Here is a 23,655-nt window from a genome sequence, read left to right as displayed (position 1 = left end):
TTTTGATACATGTCCTGTCCTAAATTATCTCCTATTAGTGCATCCAAGATTTTCAAACACAAAAGGATTAGATAGAAAATGGAAAAAAAGAATATTTACGAGTCTTGTTAGACATTGTAATTAGGCAGTTCAGGAGGAAGCTTTGGGCCCATTTGGGGTTCTTCATTAGAACCATTGTTAGTTTGCATGAAATTCCCTAATTTCTTAATATGTTGGTAGAAGGTTTGCTTCTGCTATTGGATTTTAATCTTTGAGAGTGTGTAGGGAATCTACTTGGAGAAGGCAATGGCAACCCAGTCCAGTACTCTTGCCGGAGGAGCCTGGTGGGCTGCCGTCTATGGGGTCGCACAGAGTCGGACACAACTCAAGCAACTTAGCAGCAGCAGCAGGGAATCTACTAACTTTCAGTTTCTTTCTTGGGCATTGATTCATGAATCCTTGTTCAAACAGCTGTTGCCTTTTGAACATAGTGATCTCTTTCCTTCAAGGATTTAGGTAGGAATTCCGTCAAATATACTGCAATTCCTTTTACCCAGATGCAGTCCTTGACACTAATTACCAAAACCTAAGGCAGAAGATTAGTTTCTTTATAGTACTCTGTGTCTCTGTGATACATGAAATATTATTTTTTTGGAAAATGAGCTACTCATTATTTTATTGCTATAAATGCTCCAGAAGTTTCTTTTTAAAAAAATTCTGCATACTACATATTTATGGTTCTGATTTTAAATCTTATTACATCTTATATATACATGACATCATTTATTCATTTATAATAATAGCAAATACATATAGGATAAACTAAGTGCCAGGCATTATTCTCACACTTTAATCATTTAGTATTCACACTTGTCTGTAAATTAGTTATCATTGGTGGCTCAGATGGTAAAGATTCTTTCTGCAATGCAGGAGACCCGGTTTCAATCCCTGGTTTGGGAAGATCCCCTAAAGAAGAAAGTGGCAACCCACTCTAGTATTCTTGCCTGGAGAATTTCCATGGACAGAGGAGCCTGGTGGGCTACATTACGTGGATTTGCAAAGAGTTGGACATGACTGAGCAACTAAAACAGACACACACTTTCTAATTTTGAAGTTGAGTAAACAGAATCAGAGAGATTGAAAGGTTTATTGAAGATCAATAATTCATATTTTGCCAATAATTCATATTTGCTCATTCTTGTGCATGAGCAAAACCATCCCTCTTATCCAACCACTCTTACTTTTTCTTTCTCTATAAACCAAATGTGTGCAAAGTGCTAAGATCTCAAATCTGAATGAGACTTGGTTTCTTCCTTGAGGTAGCTCATGGTGTCACAGAAAAATATGCACCTATACTAGAAGTGCCTTGGGAGTGCTACAGATGCTTAGGGAACATGGTAGCAAATACTGCATAAAGGCGTTATGAAAACTTTTCCAATTTGATAGCATCTGAACCTCACTCTGAAAGGTAGAAGTTTTCAGGACAAAAGAAGTAACATGAAGAAAATGTGGCTGATTGACCAAGTTATTGAAGGAATAAGGAGACGTTGACTGTGAGATTATGTACTTAACTACAGTGGAAATTATAGGAAGAGCTGTTACAGATTTATCTTTTACTAATTTCTGTTTTTTTCCAGTGTATTCTAAAGAAAGCACTTTGCAAATAGCACTTTTCATAAATAGCAGGCATCTCTATGACTCTCCGGTTTCATTTCTGCCAAGATCGATTTGAGTCTTAAAAAGAAAGCAAGAGCGTTAATGGTATTTGAGGGAGAGGGGGTTTGCAAATCACTGTATGGGTCACTGTTTTTGTAATGATAGATATTCATATCTTATTTGTGGCATTACCAAATTAATATTTAAAGAAAAATCTCATTTGTACTTCAAAACAGCAACAACAACAGCAACACTAAGTTGATAGGTTGTCTGAACCTTCAAGTTTCAGAACACTGTACCATGAATGAAGAGTAAAGCCCTTTTGAAGTCCCCTTTAGATTTATTTATTTATTTATTTTTAATTGGGGGAAAATTGCTTTACAATATTGTGTTGGTTTTGCCATACATCAACATCAATCTGACGTAAGTATACGTATTCCCCTCCCTCGTGATTTCAGTCTTTATGCGTGTAGGGTCTTTTACTTATTTATTCACTGCCATATCCCCATGGCATCTGGTCCCATCACTTCATGGCAAACAGATGGGAAACAGTGGAAATAGTGGCTGACTTTTATTTTTTTGGGGGCTCCAAAATCACTGCAGATGATGATTGCGGCCATGGAGTTAAAAGATGGTTACTCCTTGGAAGGAAAGTTATGACCAACCTAGACAGCACATTAAAAAGTGCAGACATTTCTTTGTCAACAAAGGTCCGTCTAGTCAAGGCTATGGTTTTTCCAGTGGTAATGTATGGATGTGAGCGTTGGACTATAAAGCAAGCTGAGGCAGAAGCTGATGCTTTTGAACTGTGGTGTTGGAGAAGACTCTTGAGGGTCCCTTGGACTGCAAGGAGATCCAGCCAGTCCATCCTAAAGGAGATCAGTCCTGGATGTTCATTGGAAGGACTGATGTTGAAGCTGAAACTCCAATATTTTGGCCACCTGATATGAAGAGCTGACTCATTTTAAAAGACCCAGATGTTGGGAAAGGTTGAAGGCAGGAGGAGAAGGGGACGACAGAGGATGAGATGATTGGATGGCATCACCGACTCAATGGACATGGTTTGGGTGGACTCCGGGAGTTGGTGATGGACAGGGAAGCCTGGCGTGCTGTGGTTCATGGGGTTGCAAAGAGTCGGACACGACTGAGTGACTGAACTGAACTGATATCCCCATTGTCTGGAAAAAATATGTAGCATCTATAACAAGAAACACTTATAATGAATATATTAATTAGTAAAATACCTAATAGAACTTAATCTTGATCTTTCATTTGTAAGTATTCATTTGCATATCATTTGTGCAAACCCAATACCATGCGCTACAGCTATGATTGTGAACAAGACGAACGTGGCCCTTGCCCTCATGGAACTTCCCTTATAGCTAAAGAGACTATATTTTAAATAATATCCTAATAAATAAATGCATGCAAACATGGTAAGTTCTACTAAAGCAAAATATGTGTTTATAATAGGACATATAGCAAGGAAAAGAACCTATTTTGGGTGGACTGTGTGACTTGGAAATCAGAGCAGTACAGAAAGATAAGGGCTTTCCTGGTGGCTCAGTGGTAGAGAACCCACCTGCTAAGGCAGAAGATGTGGATTCGATCCCTCTGTCAGGAAGGTTGCCTGCAGAAGGAAATGGCAACCCACTCGTGTACTCATGCCAGACATAACTTAGTGAATGAACAACAATGGCATCTTCATGTACTTACCCTTATTTAAAACAAACAAACAAACAAACTTTAAATTTTATTCTCTAGTGTTAAAAAGGCATATGTTGTTTTCTCCCCCCAAAGATTTATGCTCGGTGCTCCTCTGAAGTTACACATCTGTACACATGTAGTGGATTATGCCTGTAGATCCCCCTACGTTCACCCTGCACCTTTTTCTACCCTGGACTGTGTCCCAGAAAGCAGATATCTATGACTGACAGCAGCTGCCGGTTCTCATGATCCCTAACTACCCTTTAGATTTGACCAGTGGGAGGCTTCAGCAGCAGATTAGAAGCTGACAAAAGAGAGGCTGGGGTGTATTATTTCCTTGCCTCCCTTCATGCCTGTCTGTGGTTGGCAGTGGCTGTGTTCTTGTGTCTAAGCACATGGGATCTGACAGATTTCCTCTTCCCCACTTTTAATTGTCTCCAGGTTCATTTTTTTACTTCCTCTCCTTGCTCTGTAGGCCCAAGGGTGATAAAGATTTCCGGGTACTATTAGTTGTAGCGAGCTTCCCTGACTGTTGTCTTTTTCTCTTAATCCTGCCCACTAAGCCTTTAGGTAGTCCTTTTAATAAACTCATCAGTTACTCTGAGTTAACCATCTCTGGCTTCCCTAGTGGCTCAGTGGGAAAGAATCCCCTTGCCAGTGCAGGAGATGCAGGTTGGATCCCTGGGTTGGGAAGATATCCTGGAAAAGGACATGGCAACCCATTCCAGTTTTCTTGCCTTGGAAATCCCATGGACAGAGGAGCCTGGTTGGGCTGCAGTCCCTAGGGTCATAAAAGAGTTGGACAAGACTTAGTGACTAAACAACAATAACTATCTGTACTCTACTAGGACAGTATGAGTAGACATACCTTTTCTTGTTCAAGAGAGACAAAAACTGAAAAGTGAGTGAAGAGCAAATCATTATAAAATGAATTTTTAAGTAAACAGAGAAGTTGCTTGTTATAGTCCAAAGAACAGAGACTCTGAAATCAGGCAGACCTGGTTTGTTTCAGGCTCCAACACTTCCTGCCTGTGGGACCTGAGACAAGTTACTTAATGTCTTTTGTGTCTCAGGATTCTCACATGTAAAGTGGGGATGACAAGTCCTAACAGGACTGTTGTGAGAAGTATGATAACACACAGGGTACACCTAGCATTTTGTAGGCACTCAGTAAATAGAGCTTCTATCACATGGAAATAACTTCTGCCGAAAAGGACACACTCAAGCCACATGTTCTTCTGAGGGAGAGAAAACTATTATGATTTCACAAGTCAGAAAAATAAGAAAATTATGTGCCCATTTTTGCTTTTTTTTCCCATAAAGTTTATTATTTAGGTAAATATGCTTTGATTGTATCCACTAATATAGAAAAATGTGTTTGGAGTTTATAAAATTAAATAGCATCATAAGACACCACCTCTCCTCAGGCCATCAGTTCTAAAGTACTTCTGATAAAGGTATAAAACCTTACTAAATAGCATAATTCTTTCTGATAAAGGTATAAAACCTTACTAAATAGCATAATTCATCTTGAGACTATAAAAAGAGACACGTATATTTATTTTTAAATTTATTTAAAAAATTTCCTCTAGAAAAATGAACCTCTAGATGAACCAAGAACCTATTATACGGAGTGAAGTGAGTCAGAAAGAGAAAGATAAATATCGTATTCTCATGCACATATACGAAATCTAGAAAAATGGTTCTGAAGAATTTATTTACAGGGCAGCAATGGAGAAACAGACATAGAGAATAGACTTACAGACACGGTGAGAAGGGAGGAGAGGGTGAGATGTATGGAAAGAGTAAATAAAAAAAAATTTCCTCTTATGGACATAATATGAACTTCTTTAGATAACAATATTGTGTTCTTTTGCTACAAATATCCCAAAATTCTTCTAACAATTTACTTGGCAGAAATGTCAAAGTTTGATCTATAAAATATACATATGTTAAATATATTTATTTTATATATTTATAAATATTTATGGATTTATTTTATATATATAAAAAAATATATATATTTTTTCACATGAGTCCTTAGGATGAGTTCATTTTTTTGAAATTTTATAAAAGAGTAGTGGGTCTTTTGAAAAATGTGTATTTGGAGGCTAAATAACACGCTTCTGAATAACCAACAAATCATAGAAGAAATCAAAAAAGAAATCAAAATATGCATAGAAATGAATGAAAATGAAAACACAACAACCCAAAACCTATGGGACACTGTAAAAGCAGTGCTAAGGGGAAGGTTCATAGCATTACAGGCTTACCTCAAGAAACAAGAAAAAAGTCAAATAAATAACCTAACTCTATACCTAAAGCAACTAGAGAAGGAAGAAATGAAGAACCCCAGGGCTAGTAGAAGGAAAGAAATCTTAAAAATTAGGGCAGAAATAAATGCAAAAGAAACTAAAAACAGAAAACAACAAAGATTTTTTTACTCTTCAATTTTCTCTTTGAAGTTTTCAAAGGACCTATTTTTCCAATTAAAACTTTTATCATCTGGAAGCTCATTGAGTTAAGTTGTGTCTTAATCAGAACTTTACCTCCTTTGATGTCAGATGTCTTATGTGAATGTATTTCTAGAAAATACCTTATTTGCAATTGGACCTTTGTGTATACCCAAGTGAAATAGTCTTTTCATGAGATCCCTTTAAATATGTGAGCATTTATTAAGTCCTCTTAGAACAGCTGGAAGTAGTACTAATTGTTGCTTTAGGAAAAGCTGTTCTAAATATAGGAAATGACACATTTCTATGCTTCTACAGGTTTAACCTTGAATTTAAGAGCTGCATATGCTTACCAAAACTGACATGTTGCTGTGGTCTCTTCTCTAGTTATTAGCTTTAAATAGGTAACTGTCAAATATTCAAGGGTACCAGGAAAAGTCATACAAGAAAAGAAATGGAACTTTAGAATATAGAAGAAAAAAGGCCTGAATGTGCTGTGGGAGTAGTTAGTATTAATCATGCCAAGGAAAGAACAGATATTGCTGGCTATGCCAAGCAGAATGTGATAGTGTTTGATGTGGAAATTTGAAAAGAAACTGTACTTTTTAGAACATTAGGATATCACAATTTCAGCTTAGATTTTATTGGTTTCTAGCAAAGCCGATCTGTATGATAGTTTTGGAAACAATTGTTTAGGAAATGAGAAAGTTCTGCTTTAAAGGTCAATGGGGAAGAAAAATGCAGAGCTTTAGGAAGGATATATGTATCATCAACATTGTTTTCTCAACTTTCTTTTTAATGTTGCTTTTAACAAATGCTTTCCACAGTTATGTGTTTATGGAGAGTCTTACATAGAATTTCTTACCTTATATGCATAATCCTTTGTAGGAAACATACTAAATCCAAGAATTATAAATAAAATTGTAGGAGAAGGAATAGTTCAGAAAGAATCAGCTCAGATTACCTTCACAGTCAGGACTTCACTGTTACTACCTCTTGGATTAGGAGTTCCTTTTTGGTGGTTTTATGATGACTTATCCATATTTGTATATGTTTTTAATATAAAGAACTACTTTTATGCATATGAACATCTCCTGATGGTGAGCAGCATTTTTATCAAACTGTTTTACTGAGTTAAGTCCTAGTCCAGAAAAAGAACTCAATAATTGTTTGGAATTATTAACTATTAGAAAACTGAATGAATAAAAATTAGGTTTAAGCATAATAATATTTATGTTATATAACTCAGTTACACACATTGTTAACTTAATGATGGAAATGGAAAAATAACAATTAGGTTTATAAATAATAGCTGATACTTATTTTGTGCCACTCAGTTACATACATCATAGCAGATTGTGTATTATTCCTATCCATTATTTTAGACCTTCCCAGGTGGCCCAGTGGTAAAGAATCTACCTGAAGTGTAGGAGATGTCGGTTTGATCCCTGGGTCAGGAACATTCCCTGGAAAAAGAAATGGCAACCCACGCCAGTATTCTTGGCTGGAAAATCCCATAGACAGAAAAGTCTGGTGGGCTACAGGCCATAGGGTCACAAAAGACCAGACACGACTTACTGACTAAACAACAACAATTATTTTATAGATCAGCACAAGAACAGCAACTTTTCAGAGGATGGGTAGACATCCCAGTTACTGTGTACTAAACAGCACACATTCGTTTTTCATCAGCATATTTCAGAGTTGGCTAAGGTTGTGGATATAGAATTACACGTTCTGAAGTTTGCTCTGCCTCTGAGGTTTCTACATTCAGAGCCCTCTGCTTAAAATTTGTGTGATATTTTTACTAAGTGAAACCATGGTAACCACTCATCTAGGATTGGGGTTTGTGAAGAGCTGTGTGGGGAGCATTCTGTATAGATCATGGGTTCTGGAATCAAATGACTATCACTTTCACATTCAGTTTTCTGCCAATTGCTTGATTTATGACCTAGACTTAGTAAATTTCATTGCTTCTCACATTTTCATTTCCCATTTGAAGTACATTTAAAACTATTTTATAAATTTTGGCAAATGCAGTTATTCAAAAAAAAGGACATAAGGCAGATAAATCTGTGAAAAATAATGGGAACATATGCATATGCTGAATTCCCCAAAGAACCATAGGGAATTTTTATCCCCTACCTGGACTGCAGCTGTAACTCATTTTTACCTCTTTCATTACTATACTGCAGTTGTTGTTGTTGTTTTCTTCAGTTCTATAAATATGTTACAATCTTTCTACCTCAGGGCTGTTACACATGTTATTATCTTTACCTAAAAGCACTCCCCACAGACACATACATACAAACATCAACACAAACATACATAGACATCTTTCTATGTTAGGTTCCTTTTTGTGATTTTTTGGCCTAACCTTGTCACTTCTTCAGAGAAAATGTCCCTGATCACTTCATAAAGAAAGACCTTTTTATAATTCTTCATTATATAACTATGCCTATATTTTTATAGCATTTCAGACAATTTGTGTGTGTGTATATATATATATATGTATAACACAAAAAAGCAAGAGAGTTCCAGAAAAACATCTATTTCTGCTTTATTGACTATGCCAAAGCCTTTGACTATGTGGACCACAATAAACTGTGGAAAATTCTGAAAGAGATGGGAATACCAGACCACCTGACCAGCCTCTTGAGAAACCTTGCAGGTCAGGAAGCAACAGTTAGAACTGGACATGGAACAACAGACTGGTTCCAAATAGGAAGAGGAGTACGTCAGGGCTGTATATTGTCACCCTGCTTATTTAACTTATATGCAGAGTACATCATGAGAAATGCTGGGATGGAAGAAGCACAAGCTGGAATCAAGATTGCTGGGAGAAATATCAATAACCTCAGATATGCAGATGACACCACCCTCATGGCAGAAAGTGATGAGGAACTAAAAAGCCTCTTGATGAAGTAAAAGAGGAGAGTGAAGAAGCTGGCTTAAAGCTCAACATTCAGAAAACTAAGATCATGGCATCTGGTCCCATCACTTCATGGGAAATAGATGGGGAAACAGTGGAAGCAGTGTCAGACTTTATTTTTTGGGGCTCCAAAATCACTGCAGATGGTGATTGCAGCCTTGAAATTAAAAGACGCTTACTCCTTGGAAGGAAACTTATGACCAACCTAGATAGCATATTAAAAAGCAGAGACATTACTTTGACAACAAAGGTCTGTCTAGTCGAGGCTATGGTTTTTCCAGTGGTCATGTATGAATGTAAGAGTTGAACTGCGAAAAAAGCTGAGCACCAAAGAATTGATGCTTTTGAACTGTGGTGTTGGAGAAGACTCTTGAGAGTCCCTTGGACTGCAAGGAGGTCCAACCAGTCCATCCTAAAGGAGATCATTCCTGGGTGTTCATTGGAAGGACTGATGTTGAAGCTGAAGCTCCAATACTTTGGCCACCTCATGCAAAGAGTTGACTCATTGGAAAAGACCCTGGTGCTGGCAGGGATTGGGGGCAGGAGGAGAAGGGGATGACAGAGGATGAGATGACTGGATGGCATCACCGACTTGATGGACATGAATTTGGATAAACTCCAGGAGTTGGTGATAGACAGGGAGGCCTGGCTTGCTTTGATTCATGGGGTCGCAAAGAGTCAGACATGACTGAGTGAGTGAACTGAACTGATACATATTGTTTGATCAATGTCTGACACTCTACTTGAGTGAAAGTCCCATGAGGGCAGAAATTATATGTCAACCTTATTCACCACTGTATACCTAATATCAACATGGAGCCTATAGAGAGCAAAAACCCAAGTGATGCCTCTTGCATGACTAGGTGAATACAGAGATGAATCAAATGATGGAAAATACTGATAGCATTGATGAGGATAAAGCGTAGTCTCACCGTATACTGGTTTATAAAATAACAATATCTACATGTGTGTTGGCCTTCCCAGGTGGTGCTAGTGATAAAGAACCTGGTTACAAATGCAGGAGACTTAAGAGATGCTGGTTCAATCCCTGGATCAGGACAATTTCCCTGGAGGAGGAAGTGGCAACCCACTCCAGTATTCTTGCCTGGATAATCCCCATGGACAGAGGAGCCTGACAGGCTACAGTCCATAGGGTTGCAAAGAGGCGGACAGACTGAAGTGACAGCATGCACGTGCATGCAGGCACCAGTGTGATTGTCATCTTTAGCTCAACAGTTTTTGAACATACATTCTGGGTTCAGTAGATTAAGGTGACTAATATTATTGTAGAGTCCCCATCAAGGCCATTCTCAGAGGACCAAGGCATTTCTCTCTGTTTCTAATATCTTTACTAGCAACTATCACCATCTTCCATCTGTGTACTACCCCCCTCCAAAGAATATTTATTCATTTACTTATATGTTCTTCTATGGTAAAAGACAGTTTTCAGCCAGAGCCCAGTAACAAAACCAGATCATTTAATATTAAATGTCAGTGTTTTCTAAATGTAATAAAATATTAGACCATATTACAAAAGATTCACAGGCATAAAACTTTACTAGGACAGATTTTTCCTGTGCAGTTCCTTGGATGTAGTATTGAAAACTCTAGTCGGTCCTTAACTAAGGCAGACTGTATGATATTTGAGTAGGATTTCAATATGAGTTTTGTAGGCCTTAGGGAATCCCTCTTCAAAAGGGTATTTTCTTTTCTTACCATTATGGAGTCCCAGAAAGCTAAGTGAAAGAAAATGAAAGTGTTAGTTGCCAGAGACTGGGTCAATTTATAATTCTTTCTTGCATCCCTTTCTAGTTCATGTTTTATTTGTACCCTGATAATTATTTGAAATGAATTAAATACATTTTTTATAAAACAGGAAGATAAAATCCATACTACTAGGTTTATCTGCATTTCATCTATCCAATCATGTCTTATTTTTGTAGAACTGCTTTCAAAAATTGTCATTTTTCCCCCAAGATTCTCATTTTTTTCAAAGGGCAGTGCACATTTGTACCTCTGCTTGTCTTTATTTGAATTCATGCATTTGAAAAGTTCTTAGAAATCTGGAGTTAATTCATGAGCTGATTATAAAATAGCTAAAAAGTATTGACCAAAACAAGGTAGGGAGTTTAGTTAACTTGTTTGTCTTACAATAAATGTGATAATTACTGTCATGCTGGAGAAGACTCTTGAGAGTTCCTTGGACAGCAAGGAGATCAAACCAGTCAATCCTAAAGGAAATCAACCCTGAATATTCATTGGAATGACTGATGCTGAGGCTGAAGCTCCAATAGTTTGGCTACCTGATGCGAAGACCCGACTCATTGCAAAAGACCCTGATGCTGGGGAAAATTGAGAGCAAAAGGAGAAGGGTGCAACAGAGGATAAGATGATTGAAAGGCACCACTGACTCAATGGACATGAGTTTGAGCAAACTCTGGGAGATGGTGAAGGATGGAGAAGGCTGGTGTGCAGCATTTCATGGGGTCACAAAGAGTCAGACATGACTTAGCAACTGAACAATTTATCTATCTATCTATCTATCTGTATATGTATACACACATACACTAAGTACCTATAAAATAACAAGAAAAAGCCTAACAGCACACTAGAAAAACCATAAAATCTCTTTGTCATTGAAGAGTTATAATTGGCTGTGAAATATATGAAAACATGTTGAATCTGTTACACAAAGAATAAAACAATTTTTTAGTTTTCTATTTGTTGGCTTTTTATTTCATTCAGAATTAAAACAATGGATACTGTCTAGAGTTGGCCAGGAAATTTCATAAGGAAATGGATTCCATCTTGTACTATTTGTGGAAGTGTGAAAACATAAAACTTTCAGGGAGATCAGTTTGGCATTATTTATCCAAATGGTAAATATTCATGTTCTTCAAACCAGCAATTGTACATCTAAGTGTTTCCTCTTAGAGAAATACTCAATATGTGCAAAAGAAGGCATATGCCAGGATACTCACAGCAGTATTCCAGGGCTGAGGAATGCCCTGGGATTAACGTGAGGAAGTGAGGAATGATTGGGACAGGGGTGTGCAGGAGCATGGGGTCATTCATTGCTGGGAGCATAGAGTTACAGGGACATCCAGTTATGGAGGCAGAGTCCTATCTAGGGACATCGTTTCTTCTGGCATATCAGTCCTCTGTGAGGGGAGGGGCTGTTACATGGAGCGCAGGAATATTGTCCCTTGATCCCTGCCTATTGACCAATTTTTGTACTAAACAATGTATGCTACCTCTTTCCAACCTCTTGATCACCCGTTAGTGTGTTATGCATGTGTTGAAAGGAGGATAAGGTATAAAAAGAAGGGCTCCAGCTAATAATACTAATTTGAATGTCAGTTCATTAGATTTTATTTCCCTGCTTTAAAACCGAAACAGATTTATCCAAAGACAATCCAAATTTTTGTCCTCATAACTCCCCAAATGAACTTAAACTTCAGTTCCTTTTTTGCAGGCCCTTCAACAAATAGTGAAAGCTCAAAACTGGAAGAGGAGCTGTTTATTTCTCATAACTGTTTGACAAAAATCTCAAAATACTTCCCCTGAAAATATAGAAACAAAACTAATTCACTTAGTTCTAATCCCCAGGTGGTATTTTTCAATAGTATTTTCCTGAAACAGCCATCATGAGAATTAAAATTATTTGTTGATTTCTGCTGATAATTTCTTATTATTAAAACTTGCCATTTTGAATTTGTAGGTATGAATATAAGCAAGAGTGAGATAGCAAAAGAAACTTCATTAAAACCGTCTCGGAGATCCTTGCCTTGCCTGGCCCAGAGCTATGCTTACTCAAAGAGCCTGAGCCAGTCTACCTCGCTCTTCCAGTCAATTGAGAGTGAATCTCAGGACCCCACTTCTGTAACCTCAATCTCTGCTGACAAAGCGGAGCAAGGTGAGCTCTACTTTCTTGTTTAACTTATAAAGAGTAGTGTTTTCCAACCCTCTCTCTCTCTCTCCCTCCCTCTTGCCCTCTCTTCCTTTCTTCCACTTAGTATTTATAGTCTTTAGAAAGGAGACTGGCATAGGAAGGAGAACAGTTGCCCCTGCCAATCAGACAAAAGACCATTCCTTGGCCAGATTGTGTGTTCATCCCTTTATGTCCCTAAAAGTAGCCAATACCATGCAGATATGGACCTACTTTCTGTTGACGGGAGCCAGACCAGCCACCCAAATCACTGGCTCATTAGCATTCCTAAGTGTGAATTTATTACCAGTAATTAAATATGCCAGCAATAATAAACTTGATTTCCTTAAAACAAAAGACCCAAAACTTTAAATAATACTGACTGTAAAACAGTAAAGATTTGATTGCATGAAGATGTGACTGGACAAGTGTTGGCAACCAAAACTACACACAACTGCCTGTTTGAGATGCTGTTTTGTCTTTAGACAACTCCTTTTCAAAAGAGTTAAGAGTCAAAATACAACCAGACCCATCAGTGAATGGATGGGCTTTTTTTTCCCCATCCATCTCTAAAAGTTTTTATGTTATGAAAACTCATTTCCTTATGACTCCTGAAGCTTGCTTCCTCCTCTAGATAAATGGAAAATTCTGATATTCTCTTTTCAATAGTATTGGGAAAGTACTGCCTATTTTAAATAGTCAGCTTACATCCATAGCCAACAAGGAAAGTGGCTAATTGTTCAAGAGAATCAAAGTGCTAAAATGTAAGATAGATGTCTTTCTCATTTCAACTCATTAACTTAAAAACATTTCTTCATGTTTGGCAGTCATTTGTCACCACGGTCATTTTTCTGATCATTGTTACGTGTTTAGTCCCCCAAACTACGAAGTCTTTTTGCTGTTGTTCCAGTTAACACTGAGGAAGAGGGAAAAGATTCTGTGCTCAAATGTTCTCTCACCGACCTCAGTGATTTTTGCTTGGGTGAGTTGATTTTTGATATTTTCTTCCTCCTTTTCCCCACTCCAAAGGTAAAAGTAAACTGTCTTCAAATTTAAAACATTATTTTTTTAAGAAAAAATTTCTTGTTTAGTCTTTAACATTCGATGGATGAGAATGAAAGGTTAAAGTATTGTTAAGGTGTATCATGTACAGCTTGAAAATCAAACACAGAAAATTTTAAATGAACAACAATCCTATAACTGAAAAAGGAAAAAATTCTGCTGTTAGTCTTCTGGAAATTTCCTTCATTTCTCTATGAATAAATACATTTATACTACTATGTATAGATTTATTATATTTCAATATTATCTGTTGCTATCTTGTGCTAGATGAAGGTTTAGCCCTTTTGTGTAGCCTTTCATTTTTTCAGTTACATTGCCATTTAAAATTTTAAATCTCTTCAGATTAAATTTGTAACTTTAAATAGAATATTTTTTTTAATTAAAAAAATTGCAATATCACTTCTTTTCCTACAATTCCAAGTTATGGCTTCTATGCTACTCTTGAACACTCTTAGAGTCAAGGTCAAATAAACTCTCCTTTCCCATCCTCTATCAAATACTCAAAGTCATGTCACATTACGTTTATTTTGTTGCTTATATCATATCACAAACTTTTGTTAGTTTTATTTTCCTAGATAATCTAAATTTTTTCTCAGGAAAAGAAAAATATTCCTTTTTCTAAATACTTCCATTATATTTCAGCTTCTTGTTTTTTATATCCTTTATCTCATTCTTCCTTAAGAAATTCTTAAGTGGTGTCATCTGAAGTGACTTCTGTTGGTTCATACATTTGATTGATATTTCCTTGTTTATAAAATTCTGCATTAAAAATAATTTCCTATGAAATTTGGTGATTAATTCAATGTCATCTAACATCTGTTATTACTGTTAGAAATTCCTTTGTAGTTGATTTTTCTTCTCTGTGTACCTTTCTATTATATTTACTTTTTTTGTTATAAAATTATACAATATTATGTTTATATATTTGTGTGTGTGTTTTAGTTCATCCCACTCTAGAGATCGTTTGTCCTTTATGTTTGTCTTATGCCTCCTTTCCATGTCTGTGATACTTTTTCTATAATTTATGCACTCTGGTTTTCCTTCTTTTTCTCTTTTCGGGAAATCCAGTTAAAAGCCTGACATTTTCTTTCATCTCATGGTTTTGATTTCTGCCTCAGTTCAGGAGGATTCCTGGAACTTTTCCTCAAAATCTCTTTTCATTTATGTGTGGGGGGCAGGACAGGGGATGCAATAGTATATGTATACTTAGTTTCCAAGACTGTTTTTTGTTTTCAGAATGTAACTTTTTCAGAGTGCCCTATTATATTTCATGAATACAGCGTGTCTGATCTCTCTAACAACACTTGGCTGTTGTCCTAAGTTTTCCTTTGCGTTGTAAATTTTAGTCTGTTTTCCCAGTGATCATTTTTAGCTGTAGAACTTTCTCAAATTTCTAGTGATTTTTGGTCCTCTGTTTATGTTTAGGAAAGACTGACTTAAAGCTGAATACAAGGACAAGTCTTAGAAACACAAAGCATCTATGTTACAGTGAGTGGTTAAGGAACTGTTACTTAGATGATCCACCCATGTCAGATTGAGGACTGTACTCTAAAGTATCAATGCTCAGATTACTCTCCTATGCTGTGAATTTCTGTAGAGAAGTGGTTTCTGTTTGCCTGTTCTATTGTTTTGTTTTCTATTGCCTGTTTTGGTTCTCATCATGTTTTCACCCTCAGTTTGCATTCTTTCCCTCTGTTTATCTGCCATCTTTGAGTCCAGGCATCTCCAGGATTTGTCTAAGGAGAGCCACTCTCTCTTCTTACCTATGAACATATTCTAGGCTAAGCTGCTCCATTAGTTAACACTTCCATCAGAATTTTGCCTTCTAGAACACTCTGGTAGATTTTTACTTTTTAATAGTTATCTGAAGTCTCCAGAGGAAGGGGCAACAAAGATACCTGAAACCTCATTCAGTCACCTAAAACTCTTCTTCTTTACACTATTAACAAGTTAATGATAAATGACTCTTTGATGAGATATTTTGTCATATAGAACAGAGAGGGAAATCTGTGGAATACTTACTGTAGAGACTCAGTAGCCAATTTTACATCTAAAAATTCATCCCAAGAAAAATAATATTTGAAATTAAGAACATTTTTTCTCACAGCTTTTCTTTATAGTCATTATCAAATTTAAAAACAGAAGCAAATTATACTACCTTCACACCAGTCATAATGGCCATCATGCAAAACTTCACAAATATTGGAGACGGTATGGAAAAAAAGGGAAGCCTCCTACACTGTGGGCAGGAATGTAAGTTGGTACAGTCACTATGTAAAACAGAATGGAGGTTCCTCCGAAAACTAAAAATAGAATTACCATCTGATCCAGCAGTCCCACTCCTGGGCATGTATCAGGACAAAGAGAAAGTGTTAGCCTCTCAGTCATGTCTGACTCTGTGATCCCATGGACGGTAACCCACCAGGCTCCTCTGTGCATGAAATTCTGCAGGCAAGAATGCTGGAGTGGGTAGCCATTAACTGTAATTCAAAAAGACACATGCACCTCTACGTTCTTAGCAGCACTGTTCATAATAGCCAAGACATGGAAACAACTGAAATGGCCATTGACAGATGAATAGATAAAGAGGATATGGTACATACATACAATGAAAATTTGCAACATAGATGCTACTAGAATTATGCTATTAAGTGAAGTCAAGTCAGAAAGGGAAGAGATACCATATTATATCACTTATCTGTGGAATCTAATATAAGGCACAGATGAACCTATCTGTGAAACAGACTCACAGACCTAGAGAACAGATTTGTGTTTACCAAAGGGGAGGGGAATGGGTAGGAATGGGCTGGGAGTTTGTGGTTAGTAGATGCAAACTATGACGTATAGGATAGGTAAGCAACAAGGCCCCACTGTATAGCACAGAGGTGAAAGTGAAAGTGAAGTCGCTCAGTCATGTCTGACCCCATGGACTATAGTCTACCAGGCTCCTCCATCCATGGGATTTTCCAGGCAAGAATACTGGAGTGGGTTGCCATTTCCTTTTCCAGGGGATCTTCCCAACCCAGGGATCAAACCTGGGTCTCCCGCATTGTGGGCAGATGCTTTACCGTCTGAGCCAATACAGGGAACCATATTCAAGATCTTGGGATAAACCATAATGGGAAAGCATATAAAAGGAATGTATGTGTATAACTGAGTCCTTCGCTGTAAAGCAGAAATTAATACAACATTTTAAATCAACTATACTTCAGTAAAAAAGCCCCCAAAACTTAAAAATTTAATTTAAAAATTAAGCAATAAAACACAAAAATTCACAAAAATGGAAGCAAATTGAATATTTTAGTAATGGGGAGTAGATAAATTGTGAAATATCTACATGCTAGAATATCACAGACTCATTAATACACTATATTATGGAACATTTAGAGATATGTTGCTAAGAGGGGAAGAGAGCTTAATGTAAATGCTGCTACTGCTGCTAAGTCGCTTCAGTCGTGTCCGAATCTGTGCGACCACATAGACGGCAGGCCACCAGTCTCCTCTGTCCCTGGGATTCTCCAGGCAAGAACACTGGAGTGGGTTGTCATTTCCTTCTCCAATGCATGAAAGTGAAAAGTGAAAGTGAAGTCTCTCAGTCGTGTCCGACTCTTTGTGACCCCATGGACAGTAGCCCACCAGGCTCCTCTGTCCATGGGATTTTCCAGGCAAGAGTACTGGAGTGGGTTGCCATTTCCTTCTCCAAATGTAAATGCAGAGTGCCTCTTATTTTAGTTAAAAATGTATTTCCAAAGAGCTAGAAAGAAGTATACCATTATGCTAGCTGATACTGAATATTATCTCCACATGAGGTTATTTGGGGTTGCTATATATCTTCTTGCTGTCTGTATTTTCTTTTTTCCCTAAGCAAGATACATACAAGTGTTATATAATAAGAATATGTAAATAAAAATATTGACATCAAAACTTTTTATAAGTTGAGAAAAATGCTCATATTTCAGTCAAAATAGCACACAATTCTATGCATAGGTAGAATTTTCAAAACTGAATTTGGAACTGGTTGATAACATTTGGAATAGTGGTGGTACTGAAAGATTCTATCCTGATCCTCCATTAGTAGACGGTATAATTCTTATTTATTTTTTCTATAACAGAGGCTATTATACTCGATAATTCTTATTTATTTTTTCTATAACAGAGGCTATTATACTCGATATACTCTTTTGCCTTATACAATGTAAGTTTGCTTCATTTGAATGAGATTTGTATTCGGATTCATACTTGTTGGACTTGCCTACGAGCAATGCCTTGAAACAAGGGCCTTTCTTTTTCATAAATTGAATAGAAATAAAATGAAGTTAGAGTTTTATCAAAGATGATACCCCAACACTTATATCTGCTCCAACAAGTATTTTATAACCTCAGACTGAATTTATTTGTAATCCGTGGAAGTTGAGCCCTGAATTCTTAGTAGTGCACACATTGGTGGCCTGGCTGCATTGCCTACATCAGACATTCTCAAGTCACCTAGAGCTTCTAAAACTTCCTGGAGCCCACCTCCAGAAAGTCAGTTTTAATTGATCTAAGGATAGAGATCAGAATCCATACTTTTAACTATTTTCCAGATAAATATTAAGTATAGCCAGAATTAAGAATGTCTAGCCTAAAACATGTATATTGTTCTCTCTCTGAAGACTTCGCTGAGACACTTTTTCATAATTTGTTTAAAGGATGAGCTGTGCTATTTATAAAAGCACTCTGAATGACTGCGAATTAGTTGTGTTTTTTAAAATAATACCTCTTTGTGTGTGTGTGGATTAAACACAATGTTGGCTTATTAAGTTTCCTAATTAAAGGAAGACAGCCACCAGCAGGTTCATTTCACATACAACATTGAGAAGAGCATTTCATCAGAACAGATATGCTCAATCAGAGTGCAAAGGTCTTTCCCATAAAAAGTAATTAATCTTGAAAGAGGTTACTTGTGTTAGTTGTTTTCTGAGAAGAAAACAAACAGAACAAAAATTTTGTTCAAAATATCCATGCAGGTGCTACAGTTTGCATAGAACTCTTCATTAATAATTCTCCCAAGTTAGTACTAGTCACCTAACAATGACTCCAGTCATGTAAACCTTTCTATTCCATTCCAGGCATCTTATTTTTGACAGTTTGCTAATACAAATATTAATATTTCCTCTAATGCATATTTTGATTAGATGCCCAGACTCCTTTCTTTTCCCCCCTCATCATTCAAGTATCTCAGTCATTTGACACATTTGACTTGTGTTTATATCTCTCCAGGAATTTGTAACTCATACCCATTTTTTTTGCATCTCCCAGCATCAGCCTATCACTCATTCAGTTTAGAGAAACATCAGAGCTTCTGAAGGGGTTAAGACAGCACATAGGAAGTATGTGTTCACCTCTATCATGAAGCCAAGAATGAAGCTCCAGCTGACTGTGGTATCACCAGGCATTCCAGTAGCCTATCTAGATATAAAACCTGGCTGTGAAATTCTCTTTTAAAGTTGGCTGAATATCTGTAGCTGGTATGCCTTTATCATGTTTGAGAAGAGGTCAAGTAAAAAAATGTCAAATATGGAAAAACTGTAACTTCATGAATCATGAGTATTTAATAATACATGCTGTCTTTTAAATTCAGTGAAGTTACATTCTCTAATTTTGCCTTTAGAATGCAGATTACCAGCTTCTAATGTTGAGTTGGTTAATGCATCAGAGTTTCCAAGTACTAATAGGCTCTAATACAATTATTGGAACCCGACTGATGTTTCTAATTAATGACTTTTCGTTTTTTAGAGTGAGCTACTTTGAACTGCCCCACAAAAATGTTGACGCTGTGGCAGAGTTACCTGGATGTGGTCAGTGTTTCACTGAAGACATATTTCTTCCTGTTCAAACTAAGCTATTCAGTTCAGTTCTGTTCAGTCACACAGTCATGTCTGACTCCTTGTGACCCCATGGACTGTGGCACGCCAGGCCTGCTTGTCTATCACCAACTCCTGGAGTTTACTCAAACTCGTGTCCATTGAGTTGGTGATGCCATCCAACCATCTCATCCTCTGTCGTCCCCTTCTCCTCCTGCCCTCAATCTTTCCCAGCATCAGTGTCTTTTCCAATGAGTCAGTTCTTCACATCAGGTGGCCAAGGTATTGGAGTTTCAGCTTCAGTATCAGTCCTTCCAAAGAATATTCAGGACTAATTTCTTTAGGATGGACTGGATGGATCTCTTTGCTGTCCAAGGGACTCTCAAGAGTCTTCTCCAACACCACAGTTCAAAAGCATCAATTCTTCAGTGCTCAGCTTTCTATACAGTCCAACTCTCACATCCATACATGACTAGTGGAAAAACCAAAACTTTGACTAGAGAGACCTTTGTTGTCTAGTAATGTTGAAAGTAATGCCTCTGCTTTTTAATATGCTGTGTAGGTTGGTCATAACTTTTCTTCTAAGGAGCAAGCATCTTAATTTCATGACTGCAGTCACCCCCCAAAAAAGTTTGTTTTTTAAAAATTTTGGAGCACCCCTCCCCAAAAGTCTGTCACTGTTTCCATTGTTTCCCCATCTATTTGCCATGAAGTGATGGGACCAGATGCCATGATCTTAGTTTTCTGAATGTTGAGTTTTAAGTCAATTTTTTCACTCTCCTCTTTCACTTTCATCAAAAGGCTCTTTAGTTCTTTGCTTTCTTCCATAACGGTGGTGTCATCTGTATATCTGAGGTTATTGATATTTCTTTCAGCAATCTTGATTCCAGATTGTGTTTCATCCAGCCCAGCATTTTGCATGATGTTCTCAGCATATAAGTTAAATAAGCAGGGTGACAATATACAGCCTTGACATACTCCTTTCCCGATTTGGAACCAGTCTGTTGTTCAATGTCCAGTTTTAACTGTTGCTTCCTGACTTGCATACAGATTTCTCAGGAGGCAGGTCAGATGGTCTGGTATTCCCATCTCTTTCAGAATTTTCCACACTTTATTGTGATCCACACAGTCAAAGGCTTTGGCATAGTCAATAAAGCAGAAGTAGATGTTTTTCCAGAACACTCTTGCTTTTTCAATAATCCAGCAGATGCTGTGGTTCCTTGGCTTTTTCTAAATCCAGCTTGAGTATCTGGAAGTTCATGGTTCATGTACTATTGAAGCTTGGCTTGGAGAATTTTGAGCTTTACTTTATTAGTGTGTGAGATGAGTGCAATCGTGTGGCAGTTTGAGCATTCTTTGGCATTGCCTTCCTTTGGGATTGGAATGAAAACTGACCTTTTACAGTCCTGTGGCCACTGCTGAGTTTTCCAAATTTGTTGGTATACTGAGTGCAACACTTTCACAGCATCATCTTTTAGGATTTGAAATAGCTCAACTGGAATTCTGTCACCTCCACTAGCTTTGTTCATAGTGATGCTTCCTAAGGCCCACTTGACTTTGCATTCCAGAATGTCTGGCTCTAGGTGAGTGATTACATCATTGTGGTTATCTGAGTCATGAAGATCTTTTTTGTATAGTTCTTCTGTGTATTCTTGCAACCTCTTCTTAATGTCTTCTGCTTCTCTTAGGTCCATACCATCTCTGTCCTTTATTGAGCCCATCTTTGCATGAAATGCTCCCTTGGTATCTCTAATTTTCTTGAAGAGATCTCTAGTCTTTCCCATTCTTTTGTTTCCCTCTATTTCTTTGCATTGATCTCTGAGGAAGGCTTTCATATCTCTCCTTGCTATTCTTTGGAACTCTGCATTCAAATGGATATATCTTTCTTTTTCTTCTTTGCCTTTTGCTTCTTTTCTTTTCACAGCTATTTGTAAGGCCTCCTCAGACAATCATTTTGCCTTTTTGCATTTCTTTTTCATGGGGATGGTCTTGATCCCTGCCTCCTGTACAATGTCATGAATCTCCATCCATAGTTCTTCAGGCACTCTTTCAGATTTAATTCCTTGAATCTATTTCTCACTTTCACTGTATAATCATAAGGGATTTGATTTAGGCCATACCTGAATGGTCTAGTAGTTTTCCCTACTTTCTTCAATTTCAGTCTGAATTTGGCAATAAGGGGTTCATGATCTGAGCCACAGTCAGCTCCCCATCTTGTTTTTGCTGACCATATAGAGCTTCTCCATCTTTGGCTGCAAAGAATATAATCAGTCTGATTTCAGTGTTGACCATCTGGTGATGTCCATGTGTCGAGTCTTCTCTTTTGTTGTTGGAAGATAGTGTTTGCTATGACCAGTGTGTTCTCTTGGCAAAAGTCTATTAACCTTTGCCCTGCTTACTTCTGTACCCCAAGGTCAAATGGAATATTCATGATTCTATTGATTCAGAGCTGCAGATTTTCTCTAACGTTGCCTGACAGAGTTTGTAGTAGATTATCAGTGAAATACTATTTTCCCAGGCAGACATTGGTCAGACATTTATTCTTGTATCTACTAGTTGTACAACTGTAGCATATTATTAATCTCCTTGAGCCTCAATGATCTTATTTGTAAATTGGGATTTAAGATCCCTACTTTGCAATATTGTTGAATTAAATGAAGAGGCATAGCTCCATCACAGTTTCTAAGACAGCATCATAGAAGTTCAGTGAATATTTTTATTTAGTCACTCACTCAACTTACCTTTCACACTGCATTTTTCTGGGCTCTTAAATATCTTCACTAACCATCTCTTTCTGTTATCACCAAAATGTGACCCTGATGGCATACTGGAATAACAACAATTTACTGAACTCACATGCACACCTCCCTGCCTATATTATCTTATTTAATTTTCTTAATAGTCCTTTGGGTTGGTGTTATAATCATCTTATTTTTACAGATGGGGAACCTGATTCATCAAGAGGCAAGTTAACTTACTAAATGTCATCTAACTAGCCAATGGAGAACAGAGGTTTCAACCCAGGAAACCTTCATCTCTTACCTTCTCTCTTAATCAGCACAGTAGCAACAGAGGCATTTAAGATGAAAAGTGTGAAACCCAGGGAACAGCAGCTCTGCAAGATGTTAATAAGTAGTAGGCTGGGAGCAGCAAAAGATGGAGGAGTAACATTGCATGGTAAAATATACTTGGGAGGTGATTGATTAAAGAAAACTAATCAGGTTGGGAGGTTAGGATTTTGTTGCTTGGTTTTCTTCATTTAATCTTTTAATTGTTGTCTCTGAACTTTTAATTCTACTTTTCATAGAGCAGCCAGGGCACCATTCCATTGCATAAACCATTCTCCCCCAGCCACATAGATACATAGACACAGACACACACAAAATCGTTCTGGGAAGTACTGATCCATGTAACAGTGAACTTGAAATCATAGTGTGTCAGTATTCTTGTTCATCAATCCCGGAAGTCCTGCTAATATTGCTCACCCTTTTTTTCCTGTTAGTGTACTGGAAAATGGCAAAGAGAGAGCAATCCAGTTAACAAGTAACTAATGCCTAATTCTACCCTTGCCCACACTGCAGTAAAATCAGGTAACTTTGAAGTGAAATAAGGAGGGCTAATTAAGACCAGTATACTTTGGGTCCAACACATCAAAATATTCATCTACCTAATCTTGTGAAATCAACATTTTGCCAGTGTTATGAAACTACTCCCTCAGGAAGTGGTTTGTGTTAGATAATCAAGGCATTCACTTTCTACAAGCTTCATAGTGCAGCTTAATGGCTTGTTTGTTGATCTTATTTCTCAAAACAGTTATGTTCAAATGTAATGATGTTTGTATGTAATGATTTTGCTGTCTTTCTGTAATATTAATCTCCACTAATTTTCTCATTTTCTCCAATAGTTTCATGTTAAAATAGTATAAAAATAAGTTTTCCACTGATGTTACCAATTTACTTATGATTACAGAAAAAAAAAATGGAATTACAGGGAAAGACATTGTTCTCTAGTTTTGAAAGCCTCACAGTCACTGTAAATCTTTTCAGCTTTTTATTAAGCACAGTACATAAGCCATCTTGTCTCACTTTTAAAATT

General features: G+C 37.2%; 1 protein-coding gene across 1 annotated transcript in view; it reads left to right on the top strand.

Moving 5' to 3' along the window:
- The first annotated feature begins 13,602 nt into the window (after positions 1–13,602).
- ANO3 (anoctamin 3) overlaps positions 13,603–23,655 on the top strand; it is a 210,480-nt gene continuing 200,427 nt past the window's right edge. Inside the window, exon 1 of the mRNA XM_065944652.1 lies at positions 13,603–13,637. The gene's annotated coding sequence lies outside the window, so the exon portion shown is untranslated. The remainder of the gene's footprint in view (positions 13,638–23,655) is intronic.

The sequence above is a fragment of the Muntiacus reevesi genome, chromosome 9, assembly GCF_963930625.1.
Source record: "Muntiacus reevesi chromosome 9, mMunRee1.1, whole genome shotgun sequence".
In the NCBI taxonomy this organism is placed as follows: domain Eukaryota; kingdom Metazoa; phylum Chordata; class Mammalia; order Artiodactyla; family Cervidae; genus Muntiacus; species Muntiacus reevesi.
The sequence above is the reverse complement of the archived record's forward strand: the minus strand, read 5'-3'. Positions and strand labels throughout refer to the sequence as shown.